The 15,671-nt window shown below is 46.8% G+C and overlaps 1 pseudogene; it reads left to right on the top strand.

Moving 5' to 3' along the window:
• On the top strand, positions 395 to 7,876 carry LOC102187439 (annotated as a pseudogene).

The raw sequence follows: 15,671 nt of genomic DNA, 5'->3' as shown, positions 1-15,671 counted from the left end.
GAAGCCACATAGGGGAAGGCAAGACAGCTCAGAAACTATCAACTCAAAGAAGCCGCTGGACCTGTCCCCTGGAAGGACCAAGGGATGAGGCTGTTCCTGGGCTGGAGGAGCTGGAGTCCCAGTGGGTCTGGAACTCTGGCAGATGCACCCTTCATCCATGGAAGAGACACAGCTGCTGCTGAGAATCCACACACGGCAGAGAAGGAGGGGAACAGAGGACCTTTTTTCTCCCCCGTCTGCCCTTTATCTCCTGCTGGGTGCCTGTCCTCAACTTGTGCTCAACCTGAAGACAGCCAACCCAGGATCTTAGAAACAGTAGCCTGTGAGGAACAGCGTCTTCCGGTACAGAGAAGAGCAGGGGAGGTGAGATTTGGACTTGTGGGCTAGCATAACAATGGATGAACATGATGAAGATCAAAGTGTTAGTCGCTCAATTGTGTCCAACTCTTTGAGACCCCATGGACTGTAGCCTGCCAAGCCTCTCTGTCCATGGGATTCTCCAGGCAAGAATACTGGAGTGGGAAGCCGTTCCCTTCTCCAGGGATCAAATCCAGGTCTCCCGCATGGCAGGCGAATTCTTTACCATCTGAGCCACAGGAGTATGTGCTTATAAAACGCACATAAGAAGTAGTAACAGCACGGCCTCTAGTTGCTGGGGATTGGGAGGGAAACTTTATATTAAGTTCCCCTGGTACTTTTCAATTTTGTACCATGTGCTCGCATTGCCCTTTTGAAACAAGATGCCTGCCTGACATTCCCTAGAGGCACAGGGAATATTTTGTACATCAGAAAGGGCAAGGCTGTTAAATTTTTTCATTGAAAAAAGTCCTGGAAAAATAGTGCCAGCAAAATCTCCCCCTAAATCTCCTGTGATTATACCACCCACCCCCTACCAAGAGAGCATAGCTCTTTTTCTGTGGGTCTTTCTTACAAGTGTCCTCTTCCAATCCCTCCTTTCACGGCCCCATCCCTGAGAGGAAGAAGCATGGCCCTGGGCGGAGGCAGAGCGGTGGGGAGAGCAAAGAGATGTGGGGAATATCTTTCCCTCTCATCAGCAGCTGGCCGGCTGCGTGATCTCACACCACAGCTGTAGCCACTTAGAAAACTGCCAGCCGGAAGACCTCAGCTCACAGCTTAGAGCTGCGCCTGCCTGCCAGAGCACCGGGCTTACCACCTCCCGGCAGCGGCGGCTGCTCCAGAGTGGGGCTCTCACCCTCCCCCAGGGAACAGCACATATGCTGCCAAAGCCCCAGATGCCCACGGGGGTATGGCACAGGTCCCTGTGCTCTTGGGCTCTGCCCTTGATGGATGTCACATTCTACATTCAATACTCCATAAAGAAGGGCAATGGAAGAAGGGAGGGGCCCCTTCTCTGAAAATTTACCCTTGAACTCTGTGACGGGAAAGCAGAAGGATGCAAAGTGCAAGTGACTTGCCCGAGGTCACACTGCTTGAGTGGGGCAGAGGCAGGATGCAACCCGATTCTGGGTGGGATCATGAGTCCAGCCCTCTCACTGAAGGACAGGAACTCCAAGGCTACCAGGGAGGTCACAGAGACGTCGGCCCAGGGTCTGTGTCCTTCTCTGCTGCCTCCCTTGACCGTTTTGCTGTTGTTCAGTCCGACTCTTTGCAGCCCAACTCTTTGCAGACCCCATAAACTGCTACATGCCAGGCTTCCCAGACTTTCACTGTCTCCTGGAGTTTGCCCAAGTTCATGTCCATTGAATTGGTGATGCCATCCAACCATCTCATCCTCTGCTGCCCTCTTCTCCTTTCTCCTTCAATCTCTCCCAGCATCAGGGTCTTTTCTAATGAGTTGGCTCTTCACATCATATGGAACTTCAGCATCAGTCCTTCTAATGAGTATTCAGGATTGATTTCCTCTAGGATTGATTGGTTTGATCTCCTTGTAGTCCAAGGGACTCTCAAGAGTCTTCTCCAGCACCACAATAGCAATTTCTCACTAAAGCTCTCTGAATCTTCATTTTCTTGGCTATAAGATGGGACCACTAACACACATCTAAAAGGTTTTGATGAGGTTTGCCAAAGACAGTAATGCTTCTGCCACATATGTCTCAACAAATATGAGTGCCCTTCTTCCTTCTCTTTAGCTTGTCCTGAAACCTCACAGATTGCTTGAGGCTCAGACAAGAACACTGCCCTTCCTCCAGAAGCCTCGGGTTTTGCCAAAATCCCTGGGCAGGCCTGGGAGCTAGGCTCTGCATCCTGGACACTTCTGCCCTGAAACCCAGATCCAGATTCGCTTGGCTTGCCATCCTAACTCAAGACAGTGAGTGCAAAAGTTGGGTTAACTTCCCCTGTTATTAACATTTCCAGGACTGTGTTCCCAAGTAAATTCTGAACAATTTTCCAAAAAAGAAAAAAATAAAGAGATGAGCCTCCGACTCCTCAAAGGCAGGGCTAAGTGGGTTCTCTGGCAGATGGACTTGCATTAGCACATCTGGGACTCTGCTCAGCTCCCCCATATCTGCCCCTCTTCCCCCACCTCCGCCCCCCATCATGATGATCTAAATAAGCAACCGGATCTACTGCTGAATGGGATGGCTTATACCTGTGCTTCTAAGACAAGTCTCCCTGGCGAATGTCCCAGGCCTGGCTCCTGGCCCCAGAGCTCTCCTTTCTTTATGATGGAGCCAGCTCTCATTGTGGGCTCAGCCCCTCTCCAGCCTCTGAGACTGAGGTTGTCAATGGTTGGTACCAATGGAAGGAGCCCGAGGCTACTACTTACCTTGGTGGCTTAATTTCAGATCATCCTCGCTATGGGCCTCGGTGTGACCTCCCACCTGGAGTGTTAACTCCACTGTGTCAGCTCCCATAGCATACTGCAGCTGCTCACTTGGCTAGACTTCCCTGAACAGTTGGGCCTGCTGTCAGCTTCCCTGAGCCATCCTCATTCTCTCTCTCATCTGCTAATGTCTGCTCTGTGCAGCTCCTGGGCATGGAAATTGGAGATGAAGGAGATACAGGCCCTGGTCCCCTAAGTCCCCACGACTAGCAGAAGAGACAGGCATTAATGAGACAGCTACAGCCCAGGGTGGCCAGTGCTCTGTTGGAACAATGTACAAGGAACTCTGGAAAAAAATAAACAAAACAAATAAGGGAAGAAGCATTGAAGTTCTCTCAGAGGAGTCAAGGGTGGTGTTCCAGTTATTTCTTGCTCCAAAACAAACCACTCTAAAACTTAGTGGCACAAAAATCCATGCACATTTACAGATTATAGAGGTCAGGAATTTGGACAGGGTGCTGTGAGGCTAGCACTTCCCTGTTCTATGATACCTTGGGCTTTAGCTGGGGTGACTCTACAGGCTGGACGTGGACCTGAAGATTGGGTGTCGGGGCTGGGCTGGCTGAAGAATGGGCTCAGCTGGCACTGTTGACCAAAGCACCTACTTGTGGCTTCTCCAGCATGGTGGTCTCAGGGTAGCTGGGCTTTTTACATGGTGTCTCAGGGATTTCAGAGTGAGTGTTCTCAGTGAACAAGCTGGAAGCTTCATAGACTTTTATGACCTAGCCTCAAAAGGAATGCAGTATTACTCCCAACATGTTCTATGGGTCAAGCAGTCATAAGATGGGTCATAGAATCCACTTCTTCATGGGAGGAGAAGCAAAGAAAAATTTTTTTTGCAGCTGTATTTCAAACTGCTACAGAAGGTCTTCTGGAAGAGACACTCTTTGAGCTAAATTTTAAAGGCAGAGTAGAAATTCACCAGACGGACAAAGTGGGGAGGGTGTCCCAGACTGAGATATGAGCATATGCAAAGGCCCAGGGACACAAGAGTGGGTTGTATTACATGAAATAAATCAGATTTCCTAGGAGCTCAGCAAGGTATCCTGCCTGTCTCTCACCAAGCGGTTATTCTCTGCTGGTCCTCCCCAGACTGCCAGGGCCCACTGTGCCCCAGAGTTCAGACACCAGCTCCCCAACTGAGAGCTTATCTCAATCAGGGATTTAAATGGCATATCGACATCCCAGTGGTCCCACCTGGCTCCCCAGGCTGTTGTGAGCACGCAGGGAGATGCCACCTGGAAGAGGCTTGAATACAGTCTCGCCATTCCCCACACACATGTTCTCATCTTCAGCTCTTGATTTAGAAGCCCTTGCAGCTCAGCCAAAGCTTTCTTGGTTTGGTTTCTTACAGCACTGAAGGCTCTGTGTCTGTTGGCTTGAATCCCAGCAATTCTTTCCATAATGGTTATTCCTTTTGATTGCAGGCATAAAAACTCAGACTAGATTAAACAAAAAGGGGAAATTACTGGTTCTTGTAACTAAAATGTTCTAGAAGTGAACTATGGAGTTTAAACAGTATCAGAATTCTATCTCTTCCTCTAAGCTTCTTAGCTGTGCATTTTTCTGTATTGACCATTTTCAGGCAGCATCTCCACAAAAGTAATGACTATTGGCTTGAAAGCTCTGCTGCTGCTGCTAAGTCACTTCAGTCATGTCCGACTCTGTGCGGCCCCATAGACGGCAGCCCACCAGGCTCCCCCATCCCTGGGATTCTCCTGGCAAGAACACTGGAGTGGGTTGCCATTTCCTTCTCCAATGCATGAAAGTGAAAGTGAAGTCTCTTAGTCGTGCTCGACTCTTCGCGACGCCATGGACTGCAGCCTACTAGGCTCCTCCATCCATGGGATTTTCCAGGCAAGAGTACTGGAGTGGAGTGCCATTGCCTTCTCCGGGCTTGAAAGCTGTCCGCTTAACAAATTCTGAGGGCCGGAAAACCCAGCCAAAAGAAGGTTCCTCTTCCCTGGGGCCCCTTCCTTCCCAAAGAGGGTTCTGATTGGCCCAGCTCCGATCACATGCCCCTTCCCAGAACCAATCACCGGGGCCAAGAACATGTAGTGTTCTGACTATGACTGAATCAAGCTAAGTAGGGGTTAAGGGTTACCCCTGCAGTAACCACATAGAATCACTTCATTTCAAAAAATAAGGTTTGTTTAACTAGAATGGAAAAGGAAAATGTGAAGGGCAGGCAAAATTTAGCTGCTATGGTCCCAGCGCCACTAAACAGTTGCCCAGTTTGTGCACTCTGCAAGGGAGGATGGAGTGCCTTCTATATTTGCCCAGAGAACATTTCTTTTTCTAATTCACACAAAAGTGGATATGTGGGCTACTGCCAGGCTTTGCAAAGTCGATCACACACTCTGCATTTCCCAGTGTTTCAATACTGCCTGGAAAATCCCTCCTCCTTCTTCATGTCCTTGTTCAAATGCCTTCTCCTCCCTGAACTGACTGTGATGAATCATGAGTTTCCCATGTGTGCTAAGCTGCTTCAGTCATGTCCGACTCTGCGACCCCATGGACTGTAACCCATCAGGCTCCTTTGTCCATGGGATTCTATAGGCAAGAATACTGGAGTGGGCTGCCATTTCCTACTCCAGAGGGTCTTTCCAACCTGAATTCCCCACAGGCTCTCAGAATTATAGCTTCTGCCTCAGTTCAGGGTCATACAGTTGAACAGTTGTGTTTCCTTATCCGTATCTCCTCACCTGGCCAAAGACGGGCTCCAGGAAAACAGGGAGTGGGTGTGAGCTCCCCTCTCTGGCTGGCAGGAGGGCTGCAAAGGTGCAATCTGTTCAGTGGATGGGAAGAGACCAGAACAATTCTCCTTGCTGCCTAGCCTCTCTTTTAACCTGTGGCTACAGCAGCCAATTACAGGGGAATGCGAGTCTGGCACTTTGGTTATAAAATGACTGTTGGCCTGATCCGTGCATCTTCTATCTCCCCTCTCCTAGCCCCTGCAAACCTTGCCCAAAGGAAGGGGCCTTGAATGGTGCATCCACAGGGCCACCACCCAAGGCAGGGGCTCCGGAAATCTAGCACCTTTCTCCAGGAGGCCTCTGAGGAAGAGAAGGTGGCTGGGCTCCATCCGGGCCTCACTGAGGACTGCCAGGCCACTGCTCCAGGGCTCAGCTCTAGCTCCTGATTAAAACCAGATCCAGGGGCTTGGAACCTTTGGTGAAACTAGATACCTATCGATGGAGGCAAAGGAAATATACTGTGGGAGGGAGGGAATCTGGCCAGCAGCCCGGCAGCCCGGGGCTGGGCAGCAGGTTGAGCTTTCCTTCTGAAAGGTCCCCAGGAGCCCTTGCTATGTGAGGTGATGACAGCTCTAAGAAACTGGAGACTAGAGGAACACACCCGCTGCTCTGTCACTGGCTTCCCACTTCTCTTTGTCTGCTTTTTTTTCTTCAGATAGAAGGCCTGGGTTCAAACCCACTACCAACTTTTATCCATTTGGGGTAAAGTTATTTAACCTCTCTGAGCTCAGTTTTATCATCTGTAAAATGGGGATAAAAATTGTACCAACTTGATTAGCTTATTGTCGGATTAAAAGTGATACTGCCTGAAAAGTGCTTAGCACAGAACTTGGGATAGCGTGTGTCCTGTCAATCGCTTCAGTCGTGTCTGACTCTTTGTGACCCCGTGGACTATAGCCACCAGGCTCCTCTGTCCATGGGATTCTCCAGGCAAGAATACTGGAGTAGGTTGCCATTCCCTTCTTCACGGGATCTTCCAGACTCAGGATCGAACCCAAGTCTCAAGTCTCCTGCATTGGCAGGAGGGTTCTTTACCACTAGGACCACCTGGGATGCCTTGGGACAGAGTAAACCCTTATTAAATGTCAGTTATTGTTATACTGTCTTATTTTTCCCCCCTATGAGAAGCCATTTGGTATCATTAAATTATAAACACTATTTTGTAGTCCCTTGAAGAGCTCTCATTTTCCTAGGCCCTGGGCTTGGGGCACATTCCTCCCCCACAGCAGGACACCTGGCTTCTGACTTTACCTTCTTACCCCAGCACATGGTGGAGGCGACAGGCTGAGAGGGCTGAAGCCAGGCTAGGAACCTGGATGAGCTTCCAGGGGCTTCCTTGGGTGGGAGACGGGGCTGGGGGTTGGGCCTGGTGCTCAGGTGTGGGGGCTTACCCTGCGCTCTCGGCCTATGACTTCTGTGGAGGAACTGCCTGTGCCCCTCACGTTGGAGTGGAGCTGGTGCCCCAGAGACCCCTCAGCCTGAGGGTGAGACAGGAGCCGGGACGGAGAGCAACCCCAGCTCCAAGGGAGCCTCTCCGGAGCCCTGCACCGCCCCCGCTGGCGCCGTGAAGCTGCACAGGAAGCTGAAGCTGAACCCCAAGGAGTCCCAGGACATCAAAGCTCTTCAGAAAACCCCCGAACAATCTGCCAAGCTCGTAAAGCAGAAGAGGATCACCCTGGAATCTACTCAGGCTGCTGTGGGGCTCACCCTAGGGGTTCTCTTTGGGAAGGTGTTCAGCTAAATTACAATCTACCGTTTTGAGGCTTTGAGGCTCAGTTTCAAGGACATGTATAAGCTGTGGCCCCTGCTGCAGAGGTGGGTAGAGGAAACTGACAAGAATGAGAATCTGCAGGAGATACGCAAGGCAGAAAGCCCCATGCAGGCCTGGAAGAGAAAGCAGACGAGTATGGAGCGTTGAGTGAGAGGCAACCTGGACAGCAACAGGAAGAACAGAGGCTTCCTGCAGTGCCTGAAGCCCACCCTGCAGCAGCCTAGTGGCCCAGCATTTTGGGCTTGAGAAGGATGTGGTTCTGCAACCATCGCCAGAAGGGCTAACAATCAAGCAATGACTGTTCATTCCCAAGGAGAGGATTTTGAGGTTGCTGCAAAATCCTCGAGGTCTCTTTTCTCAGGGGGACCAATACCTTTTCCTGTGGTGCAGGGCCCCATTTTGGTACCCCAGGATGTGGGGGCCCTCACTTCACTAGTCTGCACTCCTTAGTCCCATTCCCTGAAGGTGAGGCCTTTCCCCCAGGAGTCTGTCACTGCTCTGGGCTCTCCCGTGCATTCAAACCGCAGGACCTGCCCTTCCTAGGAATGGGGGGCAGAGGAACAGGAGAGCTAGGGAGAGAATCCTGCGGGTTTGTACTGGGGGGTGGGGGATTAAGTTCTTCATTCACTAAGAGAGGAACTGGGAACACAAAGGGTTTGGGGGCAGGGAGTTTGGGGGAACTTGTTGAAGGGAAGGTGAAGTTCACTGATGCTCTTGATTTTAATCCCCACATCAGTCATCACTATGTTCTTCCATAAAGAAGTCTGGGACCTGAAAAAATGAACACAATCTCTGGTGATCACTGCAAGGGAAACATTTCATGTCACCAGTGGTAGAAAAAGCATTGATTCTGGGGTCAGACAGCCCAGGATTGTAATCCCAGCGCTGCCATTTACAAACTGGGTAACTCACTCCAAGGACTTAACCTTTCTAAACCTCAGTGCTCCTACCTATAAAATGGGACACTGCTATTACCTGACTTGCCTACATCCCAAGATTGCTGTGCATGTCACAAAGGATGCATGTGTGAATGGTACTGGACACTGTACACAGCCATACACCTTGGTCATTGTTATCTCTGCTTCCACTATTGTGGCTTGTTGCTGTCTTCTTTTCTCTTCTTTGGTCCTTCTCTTCCTTTCCCCAAAGTCTTGAGTCAAAAAACTTCATGGGGTCATAGTGTTAGGAGCCAGGAGAACTTTGTGATCATGGGTTCAGGTTTTCTATTAGCAATCACTTGGGGAAACACAAAGAAATTCAGATTCCTAGGCTCTATCCCAAACCTCGACAAGAATCAGGATCTCTTACTTTTTAAATGAAAATTTGTTTTAAATTACAAAAGTAATACATACTCTTTCTAAATGATTTCCAGCAATACAGAAATAATGAGAGTTAAAAACAGCCAGTTCTCAGAGGGAACTGCTATTTAGCAGTTTGGTGTGTGTCCTCGAGGGTTTTGTATTTGTCCTGAAAAGAGCTGACCATGTAGCTTTCATTTTTCCCATTAAACAAGATCGTCACTCATTTTTAAAAACGATATAGCTTGGACATCTTTTCACATCAGTACACATGCATACGCCTCATTCTCCTTGACAGCTGCAGAGAATTCCATGCTGTGGTTTATTGTAGTTGGTTTCACCATTTCTCTGTTGGTGGACATTTTGGATTCCCTCTGGTGATTCATATGCAGCCAGTCCAGCCTCTGTTCACATTTGGCAACCTCTGCTCTGCACAGATGGGGAGTGAGAGCCTCAGGGAGGGGATGTCAAGAACAAGAGCAACTTACTCACAAAGCAAATTAGTGGCAAAGCCAGTCTTACAATTATGATCCTCTCATGTGCTCTTTGCATTCAACTATATCATTACAGTTATTATTTTTTTTAATGACCTAGGGAACGTAATATTTTCTGAACCTATTCCTGATAGGAAGAGAAAAAAGAAAAAACAAACTCAGTGTTAATTTTGTTGTGTGTATTTCTGAAAATTGGGTTTACCCCCAAACTTTGAGTCTCAGAGTTTTCACATTTCATTATGTTCTTTGTAAAAGTCCATGATTCAATGATTTTTTTCTTGCACATTGTTTGCAAAGCCAATTTTTTTTAATGCTACAATCCCCAAATCTCACTTCCCCTGAGTATGCCTATTCTTGGAGACCCTGATAAAATTCCACTTTAGGGACCCTGAGACCCTCCCCTTCACTCACCATAATTGATGAGTTTTCCTCTTCTGGGAACAAATGGAATTATACAATTGTGACTGTCATCTATTTTCTTATTAAGTAAATTTCTCCAAGTCCTGTAGGTAACTTTCCCAGAAAGATAAATTACCCAGTTGTAACAAATATGATGCATAATATTTGCAGAACCCTTGTGAGAATTTGCCCTTTGCCCAGAAATTGTGCTTAATTTTCCTACAAAAGGATGGAACATTAATCCCGCCTCCCATGGAGTAAAGAGAGGTTTGATTGGAAGTGACCACTGTGCATCAAGTCACATGCTTGTGAAAGCAGATGCCCTCAGAGCTTGGTGCTGAATTGCATACCGATGTTTCCCAATCTACTGCCTCTACTACAAAGGGGTTGATCAGAAACTACTCACATTTCTGAGTAAAAAGGAAGAGATGTCATTCTCAGAAAACTGACCACAGACAGCGCTGGTAACATCTGAATGTTGTTTAGCACTGTCTTGGGCAAAAGATAAAGGAACACAGGACTACAGAGCAACTCTTCTGTCTAGTACTTGCCTCTTGGGTCCTAGAACTCTGGTTTCCAAATTAGACTCCTCCCCTGGTTCTGAAACTGTGGCTTCTATTGATAAATCTCATTGCCTTCCAGAAGGACTGGACTTCTTGAAGAAATGGGTGATTCCAGGTCTGGAGCAGGAAACACACAGAATGAGCCTGGAACACCATGTCATAACAAACAGCAAGGAATTTACCAAAGGTGACCGGGGCCCTCCTGAAGGACTCAAGAGTCAATCTGAAAAGGCTCTCACTGGCCAAAGCTGGGCCACTTTCAGCATCTATAAGGATAGCAACTGTGATGAGTTAAAACACGTCAACTATGTTTAGCTCTACAAATTCACAGTGACTTTCCAAAAGAAAGCAAAAACAGGGGCTTCCCTGGTGGTCCAGGCGGCACTTTGAACGCTTTGAATGCAGGGGGCACTGGTATGATCCCTGGTTAGGAACTGAGATTCCACATGTTGCATGGTGTGGCAAAAAAAAACAAAAACAAAACCCAAACCAACCAAACAAACAACTCATCAAAAATACATTGCTCTCTTTTAAAAGATGTCAAGAGGACCAATACATTACTTTGAAAACTAGTAAATACAGGGAAAGAATCAAACATTGATTCTGCCTTTCCTATATAAAGGCTTCCCTAGTGGCTCAGACGGTAAAGAATCCGCCTTCGATGTGGTAGACCTTCAATCCCTGAGTTGGGAAGATTCCCCCGGAGGAGGGAATGGCTACCCACTCCAGTATTCTGGCCTGGAGAATTCCATTGACAGAGGAGCTTGGCTTGCTACAGTACATGGGTTCACAAAGAGTCAGACTTGACTGACTGACTTTCACTTTCACTTTCTATATAAACTATGCCTCATGATGGAGTGGGGTGCCATTGCCTTCTCCAATCACATAGTAGATGAGAGGAATTATCTTCTAATGGAAATATTCTAGCTCAAAAGTGGAGAAACAATGATAGAAGTAGAATAGCCCTAGGTTTCAACCTCTAGTGAAACCATGACTCTAGGCAATGGTCACTAGTGGCTGCTAATATCACAGAGAGGCAAACATCACGAGTCCACTGAGGGACGTACAGCAGACCCACGACCTCTGCAGTATTCTTGCCAAGAAAATCAAACCTGAATCTAAATGAGCTTGTGGCTCTAACTACCACTTCTCAAGAAATACAAGAGAAACAAAACATGTTAAACACCATGGAAATGTAATCATCAAAATTTAGACTATAGGAAAATTTCAAGACAAACAACCTGTTTCTCCCACAAATACACTGTAAAAAAAAAAAAAAGATGAGGTAGAGGGGAACTTACAGATTCAAAGAGACTTAAGAGAGGTATCAGTCAGTCACAAAGTATGGCTATTTCAATCCTGATTTGAACAAATAGGAAGAAAAAAATTATGAGACTGGAAACTTTGAACACTGATAAGATATTTGATGATATTAGAAATTATTTTTAATTTCCAAAATGTGAGAATGATATTATAGTTACTTTTAAGGTAATTATTAACATCTAGAGACAATATACTGAAATACTTGTAAGTAGAATCTTAAAATGTCTGGAATCTGCTTCAAAATAATCCAGGAGAGGAGAGGATGGATGAAACAAGACGGGACATAATGGTTGTTGAAGCTGGGTGGCGGGTATATGGGGAATCATTATACAATTCTATTTTTGTGTATGCTAGAGATTTTCTATAATAAAGAGTTAAAAAAAATACACCTCTCAATCCAGAGAAAGAAGTCTTCCTGATCTTGACAAGCACCTACAATGATAACCCTGGGCAAATCATTTCTCTTCTCTCAGTTTCATCTCTTCACGGTTGAGTGCACTTACAAGCAAAGCGGCCCTGATGAGTTGGGATAAGCACAACTGTCCAATCAATTTAAGGGTTTTCAGTCAGAGAAGACTTAAAATCTACTCTGACCCACATTTATCTGACCATCGGGGACTTTGCAAAGATTAATTTTTCACCCAGTGACATACTGCTTTTCTTTTATCTTAGAGGAGATAGTTTGCTGGACATTGGGGAGGGCAGATATAGATGTAAGAGACATTTTTGAGACGATCCAAGGACTTTCCAGACACAAATGAGCTTTAAAGTAAAGGAGGGAAGAGCCCTGGAGTGTATTCCCAGAGAACAGATGGCTCTGAAAGCAGTGGGTGGGGTTGGACTGGTGGTGCAACAGGTTGCATTGGCAGGCTGGTTGCCCTACATTTTCTTGATAACATCCGCTGTTCATTTGGAAATGTTGGCTGCCATGATGAGGAGAAGATGATGAAGTAAAAGGGAATTTGAGGGACTTCCTGGTGGTCCAGTGGCTGACTCCAGTGTTCCCAATGCAGAGGGCCTGGGCTCAATCCCTGGTCAGGGAACCAGATCCCATATACCACAGCTAAGAGTTCACATGCCCCAAGGAAGATCGAAGATCCCACCTATTGCAACTAAGACCAGTGCAGCCAAATGAATAAATTTAATTTTAAAAATTTTTTAATAAAAAAGGGAATTAAGAAAGATGTTACAATATGCAAAAGAATCTTAACTGCCACAGAATATTTTGACATTATTTTTCCCTTTAAGCAAGATGGCACATTGTCTAGTTCCATAGCACCGGTAGTCATCATCAAGACAAGACTTCCTAGAAATCTGCGATCCAGACAGGCCCCTGTCCTTTCCATCACCTCAGTGTATCAGTTTGAAATGCTTTTACTTGCAAGTATGGAAACCACTGAATTAACAGGCTTAAACAAAGAAGGGCTTTTTTCTTTTTTTTAGATCACATAGCAATACATCCAAAGAGAGGCAGGGGTTGTACTATCTCAATGAGTCTGAGCTGACATCTCCTTTCCTCATGGTTATAAGATGGTTGCACCAGCTCCAGGCATCACAATCACATACCATATTGAGAGGCAGTAAGATGTTACCTTCTCAGGCTCTCCTCTCTTATCAGGAAGGAAAAGTCTTGCCCGGAAGACTTTTGGAAGACTTACCTTTATGTTTTATTAGCCAGAATTGGGTCACATGCTCAATGCTAGTTACAATACAGGCTGGGAAAAAAAGCATTGACTTTCCCAGCCTCTACTGTGGGAGGTGGATGGAAGGGGTGCTGGGACAAGCAATCAGTAAGTTTGCTTCTTCCAAGTTTTCCTGCTCCTGAGCAGGGCTTCCTGCACTATTCACACTTTTATTTTAAATGAGTCTTGCAATCTCTATCCCCCTGCCTCTGAGATATAATATGCTATGTGTATTATATATACTACCTACCTGAGGGATTTCTCTTACTGTTGGATGGTGTTTGAGTTGAGTACTGCTGTTTGTGCCCATATGTCTGCTTTTCCTTGCAGACATCCATTCAGGAAGGTTTGGATCTTATAAAAAATGTTGGCCCTTCATCAGTCAGATAATCAGCACATGTTTACAGAGTTATCCCCATTTGCCAAGCCCTGTGGTGGGGCAGTAGGGGGTGGTGGGGGAGGAGGCAGAGATGGTTAAGCAGCCATTCCTGGCCTCAGGGACCACACAGGCTGATTGGCAGAAAATGTCAGAAACCTAGGAGATGTGGAACGACAACACAGGACCACAATAGAAGACCTTCAAGCACAAGGCAGGCAGTAATTGTGAGCCTGATGTGGGCGCAAGAGACATCGAGGGAAGATGTCCTAGAGGAGGTGAATGCGGGCCTTGAAAACATAAAAGATCTGAGAGACTCAGAGGAGTGGGAATCAGGGTCTGGACCCATGCGGCTACAGGGCAGGATTGTGTAGAAATCTCAAAAGCTCTTTTGTTGTTCAGTCACTAGGTCGTGTCTGACATTGCGACCCCATGGACTGTAGCCCGCCAGGCTTCTCTGTCCATGGGGTTTTTCAGGCAAGAATACTGGAGAGGGTTGCCATTTCCTTTTCCAGGGGATCGTCCCCACCCAGGGATGGAACCTGTGTCTCCCATGTCTCCTGTATTAGCAGGCAGATTCTCTACCAGAAGCCACTAGGGAAGATAAATATAAAGCTTTTAGTACTTTACAAACCTTAATTCCACTAATCTCCATACCAGCCAGGCCAAATGGATTTTATTGTCCTCATTTTACATAGCAAGGGACTAAACAATTTGTTCAAGGTTTGCTAGCCAGCTGAGATGGCTGGATGGCATCACCAACTCGATGGACGTGAGTCTGGGTGAACTCCGGGAGTTGGTGATGGACAGAGAGGCCTGGCGTGCTGCGATTCATGGGGTCGCAAAGACTCGGACACGACTGAGCGACTGAACTGAACTGAACTGAACTGACGGAGGATAGCTTAATCAGTTCCTTCCTACCCAGTTCTTTCCCCTCTATTCCTTTTTTTCTAAAAGGTTCTGCCCACTAGCCCAGGAGAGGTCACATGTCTTAGGCCTGGCCAATCACTGTACTGTGTTTTCCCTCAATTGTGATTGGTCCAGGGGTGGTCATATGACCTGAATCAGTTCTATAAAGAAGTCAAAATGGAGTCAGAGATGGAGGGGTAGAGGGCTTAAGGCCCAGCTCCTGAAGCTTTTGCTTGAATCCTGAGAGTTTCCCCAGCATTCTTCACAACCAGGTCAGCACTTTCTTAAAAAAAAAAACAAAACAAAAAACCAATAGCTTTATTAAGATAAATCACATATAATTCATCCATTTAAAATGCGCAATTCAGTGGTTTTTTTGTGTGTTTGTAGAGTTGTGCAACTACCACCACATCAATTTTAGAACATTTTCATTGTCACCAGCCCCCACACCCCTAAGAAACTTTTTACTCCCATTTCCTCCCATTATGTCCAGCCTTAGGCAACCACCAGTCCGCCCTGTGTCTGTATGGATTCATCTGTTCTGGACATTTCATAGAAGTGGAAGCATACACTATGAGGTCCTTTGTTACTGGCTTCTTGCCCTTAGCATAACGTTTTCAAGGTTCAGCTGTGTTGTCGCAGAGTATGTTCCTTTATGCTGGGGCTGGTTGGGGTTGGGTTTCTTGTACTTGCAAACCAAAGGTGTGGCCAGGAGTTGAAGCCAGGTGTGACAGACACCAAAACCCTCATTCTTTGTTTCACCTGTTGAGATCAAGACATGGAGGGCGCCGGAGAGTTTGACCTTTCTGTCGCAGACCCTGGGTTTGCTGAGCAGACGAGTGACATGTTTAGAATAGCATCATAGTGAGGTTGATCTGATGACAGTGGTATTTTGTGTAGGTGTTCATCCTACATGTATGTGTAAATCATATATCATATGTAACGTGTCTGTGAGTTGCTCAGTCGTGTCCGACTCTTTGCAACCCCATGGACTGTAGCGCACCAGGCTCCTCTGCCGTGGAATTCTCCAGGGAAGAATACTGGAGTGGGTTGCCATGCCCTCCTCCAGGGGATCTTCACAACCCAGGGATGGCAGCTGAGTCTCCCACATTGCAGGCAGATTCTTTACCATCTGAGCCACCAATGTGTGTACACATAAGTATTTAAAGGTTGAAAATTATAGCAGCAATTCCCATATTGGGTCCCATGCTAATGTCCTGTGAGCAGTGTTCCAAGAGGGGTGAGAAACTCTGTGCCTTTTTCTCTGGAAAATGAAGAAAAGGATTCAAGAGAA

The sequence above is a fragment of the Capra hircus genome, chromosome 21 (genome assembly GCF_001704415.2).
Source record: "Capra hircus breed San Clemente chromosome 21, ASM170441v1, whole genome shotgun sequence".
Taxonomy (NCBI): Eukaryota; Metazoa; Chordata; class Mammalia; order Artiodactyla; family Bovidae; genus Capra; species Capra hircus.
This window is presented reverse-complemented; position numbering and strand designations above follow the sequence as displayed.